Source organism: Triticum urartu, chromosome 5A (genome assembly GCF_056163025.1).
Source record: "Triticum urartu cultivar PI428250 chromosome 5A, HENAU_Tu73, whole genome shotgun sequence".
In the NCBI taxonomy this organism is placed as follows: domain Eukaryota; kingdom Viridiplantae; phylum Streptophyta; class Magnoliopsida; order Poales; family Poaceae; genus Triticum; species Triticum urartu.
In genome coordinates this window covers 17,456,401-17,467,102 of record NC_141877.1, presented here as the reverse complement: position 1 = coordinate 17,467,102, position 10,702 = coordinate 17,456,401, and positions in this window count along the sequence as shown.

Genomic DNA, 10,702 nt, shown 5'->3' with positions numbered 1-10,702 from the left:
GAAGTATAATATATATGGAGCTAAGGATGTGCGCCACGCATCCTCTCCAATTATTTGGTAAATGTACGTAATTGAGTGGTGAATGATGCTACCATGTGAAATATGATGAGTCAGTTGGATATATATCCTGGAGACTCGCGTTACACACGTGAGTGTTTGATACTCTAGGCTTCAATGTGTTTGTAGGGAAAACATAAAGTATAGTACTATGGTGAGTGAAGTGCATCATAGGTCCTCGAACTGTTTCAGAGGTGTCACGTAGGTCCTCGAACTATGAAAATCGTTATCCAGGTCCATAAAGTGCAATATGTGTGTTATCCTGGTCCTCAAACTATTTCAAAGGTGTTACATTAGTCCTTGAACAATTTTGAAGGTGTCACATATATACACTTATTACACTTCAATGATTTTTGAGGACCTGGATGACACTTTTTATAGTTTAAGGACTTATGTGAGACCATCGAAATAGTCCAAGGACCTACGATGCACTTCACTCTACTCTGGTACCTAGCTACAGTATAGCTACTAGTAACTCCTGCCTTTTTCTGCAACTGCGCATCAGAGCAGTAATGTCCCACCTCTGCAATTAGATGAGTAACAACAATCTCTGCAATAGCAACCAAACCCATATCCATATGTGGGAATACCAGAACTAATTACGTGTTACGGAGGCACAACATGTTCTTTAGGATCAAAGGACTGTTAGAATCCAAGATCCAATCAGCAAAAAAAAGGATTTTGGGGTCCTGCCCTCGACTTCGAGAAGCGCGGTGATCTTCGGATCGGTAGAGCCTCCTATGGCAATGAGCCGTACTAGAGCGACAGTTGCTGCAAATGGCGGACTGAGCTGGGAGAAGTGGCCGTGCGGAGGAGTGAACGGATAGCGGCTTCGGTTGGGGCCGCCATCTAGAGCACGAGGCATTGGGCCGCATCAGCGGCGGCCATGGCGGTGGAGGTGAGGTGAGGCGAGGCGAGGCGAGGCGAGCTGGATTTTTGTTCAGTTAGCCATCGCACTTGTGGACCCAACGTCAAGTTGAATGCATGCTCCCACCAAATTCCTTTTTTTTTCTTTTGCATAAATTGGCCAAATTGTTTGATGCGTGGGTCAAATTGCAGTTTCTTTAAAGCTAATTTGTGGTTCTAAATGATAATACAAGGTTATGCACAAAAAAAAGTTATAATACGAGGAAAATTTTGTGGGTGCCGTAATACGAGAAAAGCATATTATTAGATGAGAGAGAAAGTTAATGTAAGCAATGTCAGATAGGTGGAGCATGTAACGGTTGCATGCATGACTAGTGGTTGGGGCGCCACCGGGTGGCGCCTCCTGAGAGAAAGCTTGTGCCACTGGTAGAAAAAGGGCCTATAGTCCCGGTTCATAAGGGCCTTTAGTCCCGATTCCTGAACCGGGACTAAAGTGTCGGTACTAATGCCCCGACCCTTTAGTCCCGGTTCAATCCAGAACCAGGACTAATGGGCCTCCACGTGGACAGTGCGCAGAGCCCAGGCAGGAGACCCTTTGGTCCCGGTTGGTGGCACCAACCGGGACCAATAGGCATCCACGCGTCAGCATTTCTGTGCCTTGGGTTTTTGTTTTTTTTTGAAGGGGGGGGTTGGGGGTTTTGGGGGGTTAATTTAGGTGTTTCATATATTGTGTTAGCTAGCTATAATTAATAGAGAGAAGTGTCCTCTCTTACGTCCGTGCTTGGTCGACGCTACGTACTATACATACGTATAGAGAGGACTAGACACGCTAGTTAGCTAGTAAGCAAACGAAGGAAACAGAAGATCATCATGAACATATATGCATACAAAGAGAAGTGATATCGACCACCTCTCCTTCTCCGAGAGATTGGTCGAACAACAAGTTCTCGTATATCTATCCGACACTACCGGCTACATATATACAATAATTATCTCATACAAATATAATCATACGGACTCATGGTCCACATAGTATTCTCCGTCTTCAGCGATCACTTGGTCAAGAAAGAATGCCGCCAATTCCTTTTGAATTGCTCGCATGCGAGCTGGTGCTAGGAGTTCATCCCGCTTCCGAAACATCTAACTTGAAGAAGGGGGTCAATACATATATATATATGAATGAATGAAACTCAATACAAATGGTGGTAATAAAATAAAATTGTGAATGTTGTTATTTACGTACTTCATATTGTTCGTCAGAGTACCCGCCCCGCTCACAGGTCGTGTGGCGGATGGACTCGCAGACGTAGTATCCACAGAAATCATTCTCTTGTTCCTGCCACAACCACTTTACAAGAAATAGAGGTCAATCAAACTGATAAGCAAGAATGCTAAATGGTATTGATGAAACTAGCGCCTGAATCACTAGGAGATCCGCGGAACATGCTACTATAGTACTTACTTTCGGGTGTCTAAATTCCAGCTCCTTCGGCAGTCCCGGAACTTTTCTGGTGAATTTTCTCCAAACCCTGCCGAACAAAGAAAACAATTACTTGATATCAGGAAATGAACAAAGTTGCTGATATGGTGGATAATGATCGATTTAACTTACTTCTTGAGGATTTCAGTCATGTCCGCATACTCCTGGGGATCTTTTCGTTTAGAGTCCAAGACGGTTACTACTCCCTGCTCAAGCCTAATCTCTAGGAGAATATAGTGGAAACTGCACACGCATGCATAACTCATCAATTACATTACTATAACCTGGACTAATATATAAGGAAAACCGAATATGCACAAGACAGTAACACTCACTTGAAGTTGTAAGGAAAGAGTATTATATCTTTGTTTTCATTTTTTTGAATGATCGTAGCAAGTTGGCCTCGGTATCTCCGGGACGATGTTCAACCTCAGTTGCATCTATGAGATATGTGTTAACGACCCAATATCACCGATTTGTCTTTTCTTCAATTCGGCGATCTTCATTCTGCATAATATAGTGAGGATAATTATAAATACATGCAATGAAAGAGATGAGCTATATAGAGAGACATAATGACAGAAGTAGTAGTACTTACAGACAGTAGCAGGTGATCGTTGTTTTATCGAGGGCCAATTGATTGAAAAACTGATAGAACTCCTCAAATGGAATAGGCAACAGTTCAATTCCAACGAGGTCATGCTCCGGTTTAACTCTCGCATACAAAGTACTCCTCCCCCCAGACTCTCTGCAGATTTTCAAGTACCAATCATGTAATCTTCGCATCATCGTTGTTAAAGATTTTTCATCTTTGACGAGAGGCTTCCCGTACTCGTATCTGTGTATCTGCACCTCCATGGGATCATAATGTACATCGTCGGGCAGGTAATCGTCAACATTGCCATAACCGGGCACCATCCTCGGATCGACGATGTCGCTAGGCACCTTGAGGGGGGGGCACGATTGCTTCGCTTGTTCACCGAGCTGGGCAATTTGTTTCCCAGCTGCTCATCGTTCTTTCAGCCTTTGATCACTGACTGTACTTCCCGACCGCTCTGCTTCGGCCCATGTCTTTGCAATAATGCGCTCATAGTTGCCTTTCGGCGGAGACTTGGGTGGTTTTGCCAGGGCAGCCAGAGTGCGCTTCACTTTCACCGGATCTACCTTCTCCTCCGGAGGTGGATATCTCTTTGCTTTCAACCCTTGAAACCAGTCATCCACTTCGATTCGCGCGATCTTCGCGTTCTCCTCCGGGGTCCTCTCGTATGGTAACTTCTCTGGAGTCTTCAGAGAAGGACCGAATCTGTATGTCCTCCCGCCTCTGGTTGTACTGCTAGACGCCGACCGAGCAGACGGAGCGATTGTCTTCTTTACTTGCTTACGAGGCGGAGGAGAAGGACTACGACGTGCCGGAGCAGCTGGAGCGGCGGCAGGTCTCTTCCGCCCTTGCTGACAAGGCGGAGAAGGAGGAGGCTGGCTGCTCGGGCGCGTCGGCACAGGCGGAGAAGGAGGCGGAGTGCCGCCACGCGCCGGAGAAGGAGCCGGCCGAGGGCCCTGATCGTCACTCGCCGGAGGAGGAGGCGGTGGAGGAGGCGGAGTGCCCTGACTCGCCGGAGGAGGAGGAGGAGGCAGAGGCATCCAGTTCGGAAGGTTGATGAGCTCCTTCCGCCATAGGCATGAAGTCTTTAGAGCAAACCCCAGCCGATCTCCCCTTCACCGGTAGGGTGGTCAAGCTGGAGGTCCTCAAATCCCTCCGTTATTTCATCCACCATCACCCTAGCATATCCTTCTGGAATCGGCCGGCAGTGAAAAGTTGCGCCGGGTTCAGTAGGATAAACAGAGCCAACAGCCGCCTTGACCTTCAAATTCATCCATTGCGTCATAAGGTGGCAATTTTGAGACTCCGTGATAGCATCCACGGGATAGCTGGCAGGAGCCGTCAAGGCATGCTCCGGCTGAAGCAGCTCGGTGGAAGCCACGCTGCTTCTGCGCTGAGATGGCGGGGTAGCTTCGGGGGAGGCTTCGGCAGTACGTTTGCTGCGATTTGCTTCTCGTTCCTCTATCGCGTCTACCCTTGCTTTCAGCGCCTGCATTTGGGTCTGCTGCACTTTTTTCCTCCTCTCATGGGATTTGTAACCGCCTGCGTCCGGAAACCCAACCTTCCACGGAATGGAGCCTGGCGTGCCTCGTGTCCGTCAAGAGTGCTCAGGATTTCCGAGGGCCATTGTGAGCTCGTCGTTCTCTCTGTCTGGGAAGAACGTCCCTTCCTGCGCTGCTTCGATATACTGCTTAAGCTTCCTGACTGGTATGTCCATTTGATCGTTCGTCCAAATGCACTTCCCTGTTACAGGGTACAAGGTTCCGCCAGCCCCAAAGAACCAAGTCCGGCAATGGTCTGGCCAGTTAATTGTCTCTGGTTCGATCCCTTTATCAACCAGATCATTCTCAGTCTTGGACCACTTAGGCCGGGCTACGAGGTAGCTACCTGACCCCGTGCGATGGTGAAGCTTCTTCTTCGCAGCATTTTGCTTGTTTGTCGCCGACATCTTCTTACTCTTTTCCGATGTCTTGTGGGCCACAAATGCGGGCCAGTGATCTCTGATCTTCTCATATCTGCCCTTGAATTCTGATGTCTCATTATTTTCGACAAACTTATTCAGCTCTTTCTTCCACCTCCTGAATAGTTCTGCCATCCTCTTAAGAGCAAAAGACTTGATTAATTTCTCTTTAACTGGGTTCTCTGGATTATCCTCTGGCGGTAGGGTGAAATTTGACTTCAGCTCAGTCCAAAGATCACTTTTCTGCATATCATTGACATAAGACACATCAGGGTCTTCTGTAGCCGGCTTAAACCATTGCTGGATGCTTATCGGGATCTTGTCCCTAACCAGAACCCCGCACTGAGCAACAAATGCGTTCTTTGTTCAAATGGGTTCAATCGGTTGGCCGTCGGGCGCGATTGCTATGATCTCAAACTTTTCATCCGAGCTCAACTTTTTCTTCGGGCCTCGTCTCTTTACCGAAGTTGTGCTCGATCCGGAGGGCTAGAGAAAAGAACAAAGACTTAATTAATATGTGTACATACCAAAACAATGAATGCATCAATCAGCTAGTCAGCACAGGCTTAACTAATATATATACCTGGCCAGACTCGGTTCGGTCACCGGAGCCGTCATCACGGTCTCCTTCTTGCACCGGCATTGGGTCACCGGAGCCGTCCTCATGTTCTTCTTCTTTCACCGGCATTAGGTCACCATAGCCAGCTTGTTCACCCTCTCCTTCCAGACCATCGGTTTCGTTGAGAAACAACGAGACGGCATCACTTCCTTCTGTGATTATGTCCCTCAACAACGCTTCTTTTGCTTCGTCTAGGGCGGTGTCCATAGTTTCTACAAATATTTACAACATGGCAATTATTATTCAAACATGACAGATGGATATATTAGTGCCAAACATAGAACTAGCTACCTAATCATAGTAAGCTATCGGGAGGGGGTATATATCGACAACGACGACACTACATCTATGTCCCTCGACGACCCTCGTTCCCGATAAAAAAAGAGGAAGAAGAAGAAAAAAAAGAGGAGAAGAAAGAATAGAGGAGAAGATCTCCTCTATTCTTTCTTCTCCTCTTTTTTTTCTTCTTCCTCTTCTTTTTTTATCCACTTCTTCCTCTCATGTTCGAGAGGATCGCCGAGGGGTCGGGAGGTTGCCTAGTGTCAAAGGATTCAACAAAACCATGTCTTCATCATTAGGCGAAAGTAACATGTGCATGATGGTACGAAGCTCTTCAAAGTTGTTCTGGAATGGAGTCCTAGATAGGATAATTCGCTTTTTGGTACAAAGTTCAGCAAGAGCCTTTCGAATATCGCTATTTGGAAGGCCTTTGCTGAATTCGTACCAAAAGGTGGATTATCCTATCCGGGACTCCATTCCAGAACAACTTTGCAGAACTTCGTACCAACATGCCCTGGTTACTTCCGGCTAATGATGAAGGCATGGATTTCTTCAATACTTTGACACTAGGAAACCCCTCTCGACCCCTCGGCGATCCTCGACCCCTCGAACCCTCGACGACCCTGGAACCCTCGACCCCTCGGCGATCCTCTTCTTCCGCTCATGTTCAAGAGGATCGCCGAGGGGTCGGGAGGTTGCGTAGTGTCAATGGATTCAACAAAACCATGTCTTCATCATTAGGCGAAAGTAACATGTGCATGATGGTACGAAGCTCTTCAAAGTTGTTCTGGAATGGAGTCCCAGATAGGATAATTCGCTTTTTGGTACAAAGTTCAGCAAGAGCCTTCCGAATATCGCTATTTGGAAGGCCTTTGCTGAATTCATACCAAAAGGCGGATTATCCTATCCGGGACTCCATTCCAGAACAACTTTGCAGAACTTCGTACCAACATGCCCTGGTTACTTCCGGCTAATGATGAAGGCATGGATTTCTTCAATACTTTGACACTAGGAAACCCCTCTCGACCCCTCGGCGATCCTCGACCCCTCGAACCCTCGACGACCCTGGAACCCTCGACCCCTCGGCGATCCTCTTCTTCCTCTCATGTTCAAGAGGATCGCCGAGGGGTCGGGAGGTTGCGTAGTGTCAAAGGATTCAACAAAACCATGTCTTCATCATTAGGAGAAAGTAACATGTGCATGATGGTACGAAGCTCTTCAAAGTTGTTCTGGAACGAAGTCCCAGATAGGATAATTCGCTTTTTGGTACAAAGTTCAGCAAGAGCCTTCCGAATATCGCTATTTGGAAGGCCTTTGCTGAATTCGTACCAAAAGGCGGATTATCCTATCCGGGACTCCATTCTAGAACAACTTTGCAGAACTTTGTACCAACATGCCCTGGTTACTTCCGGCTAACGATGAAGGCATGGATTTCTTCAATACTTTGACACTAGGAAACCCCTCTCGACCCCTCGACGATCCTCGACCCCTCGAACCCTCGACGACCCTGGAACCCTCGACCCCTCGGCGATCCTCTTCTTCCTCTCATGTTCAAGAGGATCGCCGAGGGGTCGGGAGGTTGCGTAGTGTCAAAGGATTCAACAAAACCATGTCTTCATCATTAGGCGAAAGTAACATGTGCATGATGGTACGAAGCTCTTCAAAGTTGTTCTGGAACGGAGTCCCAGATAGGATAATTCACTTTTTGGTACAAAGTTCAGCAAGATCCTTCCGAATATCGCTATTTGGAAGGCCTTTGCTGAATTCGTACCAAAAGGCGGATTATCCTATCCGGGACTCCATTCCAGAACAACTTTGCAGAACTTCGTACCAACATGCCCTGGTTACTTTCGGCTAATGATGAAGGCATGGATTTCTTCAATACTTTGACACTAGGAAACCCCTCTCGACCCCTCGGCGATCCTCGACCCCTCGAACCCTCGACGACCCTGGAACCCTCGACCCCTCGGCGATCCTCTTCTTCCTCTCATGTTCGAGAGGATCGTCGAGGGGTCGGAGGTTGCCTAGTGTCAAAGGATTCAACAAAACCATGTCTTCATCATTAGGCGAAAGTAACATGTGCATGATGGTACGAAGCTCTCCAAAGTTATTTTGGAACGGAGTCCCAGATAAGATAATTCGCTTTTTGGTACAAAGTTCAGCAACACCTTCCAAATATCGTTATTTGGAAGGCCTTTGCTGAAATTCATACAAAACGGCAAATTATCCTATCCGGGACACCATTCCAAAATAACTTTGGAGGACTTCGTCATGCCCTGGTTACTTCCGGCTAATGATGAAGCCATGGATTTCTTCAATACTTTGACACTAGGAAACCTCTCTCGACCCCTCGGCGATCCTCGACCCCTCGAACCCTCGACGACCCTGGAACCCTCGACCCCTAGACGACCCTGGAACCCTCGACCCTCGATCCCTAGACCCTATAGAACCCTCGAACCCTCGACCCTGAAACCCTTGACCCCTTAACGACCCTCGACCCTCTACCCTAGTTCCCGACCCTCGACCCCTCGGCGATCCTCGACACCCTCGTTCTCGATAAAAATTAAGAAGAAGAAGAAGAAGAAGAAGAAGAAGAAGAAGAAGAAGAAGAAGAAGAAGAAGAAGAAGAAGAAAGAGGAGAAGAAGAAAGGAATAGCTAGAGGAGAAGATCGAAGAAAAAAAGAAGAAAAAAAAGAGGAGAAGAAGAAAGGAATAGTGGAGAAGAAGAGAAAATAGAATATTCTATTTTCTCTTCCTCTCCACTATTATTTTCTTCTTCTCCTCTTCTTTTTCTTCTTTTTTTCTTCTTCTTATTTATTTCTCCTCTTCTTTTCCTCTCCTCTTCTTCTTTCTTTCCTCTTCTTATTTTCTTCTTTCCTATCCTTCTTTTTATATAAAACTTTCTATATAAAACTTTCCTATCGGGAGGGGGTTATATCGACCCCCCCCCTTGTGTTGAAGAAAACGAAGAAGAAATAAAAAGAGGAGAACAAGAAAGGAATAGAGGAGAAGATCGAAGAAAAAAAAGAGGAGAAGAAGAAAGGAATAGAGGAGAAGAAGGAAAAAAATAGAAAAAAATTCTATTTTTTCTTCTTCTCCTCTATTCCTTTCTTCTTCTCCTCTTCCTTTTCTTCCTCTCCTCTTCTTCTCCTTTTTCCTCTTATTATTTTCCTTTTTCCTCTACTAAATATATAAAACTTTTCTAAAAATGAAAGTAACCTAAAATGTACTAAATCAGAGAACATATATAGATAATCCTTTTCTAAATATTTAAACCTAACTTTTGCATATATGAACATATATACACAGAGAACATAAAAACATATATACATTTTTATAAAAAAGAAAAATACAAAATACAAACATATATATGAAAAAAAATCTAAAAAGAAGCAATATACACAATACATATATACATAATATACACAAAGAGGCAATATACACAAGCATATATAATATATAAAAAACAGGGGAGGGGCGCCGGCCGGACCAACGGGCAGGGCGACGGCAACGGGCGGGCCGGGGCGACGGCGACGGGCGGGGCGGGGCGACGACGACGGGCGGGGCAGGGGCGACGGCGACGGGTGGGGCAGGGGCGACGGCGCGGGGGAGGCCGGCGACGCGGGGCGGGGCGACGGGGAGGGGGCCGGAGATGGCGCACGCAGCGACGAGGAGGAGGCCGGCGATGGCGCAAGCAGCGACGGGGACAAGGCCTGCAGCGGCACGGGGCGACGGCGGCGACGGGGAGCAGGCGATGACGGGCTCGGGGCGGCGACGACGACGACGAACAGCCTGGGGGCGTCGATCGGGGGCGAATGGGAGCGGTTGGCGAAATTTTCACAAGTGCTACCTTATATACCCAGAGCAATGGTCCCGGTTCGTGGCACGAACCGTGACCAATGCCCCCCTTTGGTCCCGGTTGGTGCCACCAACCGGGACCAAATGCCAATTTTCAGCAGCCCAAAGGGCGGGAAGCGGCGGCCTTTGGTCCCGGTTGGTGGCACCAACCGGGACTAAAGGGGGGCATTGGTCACGGTTGGTGCCACGAACCGGGACCAATGCCCCCTTTAGTCCTGGTTGGTGACCAATGGCCTTGTGCTGCCCCGCGCCCAAAAGTTTAGTCCCACCTCGCTAGTTGAGAGGGCTCGGGAGTGGTTTATAAGCGCTGTTGCGCCCACCCTCCCGAGCTCCTCTCAACTACAGGCTTTCGGGCCTAATCTGTCACTGCAATGCCTGTGGGCCTATTGGGCCCGCTGCGGGCCTGAATCCTGGCCCATGGTAGGGTTTCTAGTCGTATTCAGGCCGTGGTGGCCCAGTAGGTGGCATTTTTTTTGTTTTTTGTTGCTTTATTTATTTTCTTTTGTTTTTTGCTTTATTTTTTAATTCTTTATGCTTTTAGTTTTAGAAAAATTATAAACTTTTTGTTAATGCCATTAGTTTTCAAATTTGAAAATAATTTTTTTTGTTTTTGTTTTCTTTGTTGCTTTATTTATTTTATTTTGTGATTAACTTTACTATAAAAATAGTTTTTTCCTGTTTTTTTATTTGTTTTTTGCATTATTTATTTTATTTTGTTTTTTGCTTTAATTTTTAATTTTGTTTGCTTTTAGGTTAGCAAAATTATAAACTTTCTGTTAGTGCCATTAGTTTTACAAAAATTATAAACTTTCTGTTAGTGCCATTAGTTTTCAAATTTGAAAATACTTTTTTAGTTTTTTTGTTTTCTTTGTTGCTTTATTTATTTTATTTTGTGATTAACTTTACTATAAAATAGTTTTTTCCTGTTTTTTTATTTGTTTTTTGCATTATTTATTTTCTTTTGTTTTTTGCTTTAATTTTTAA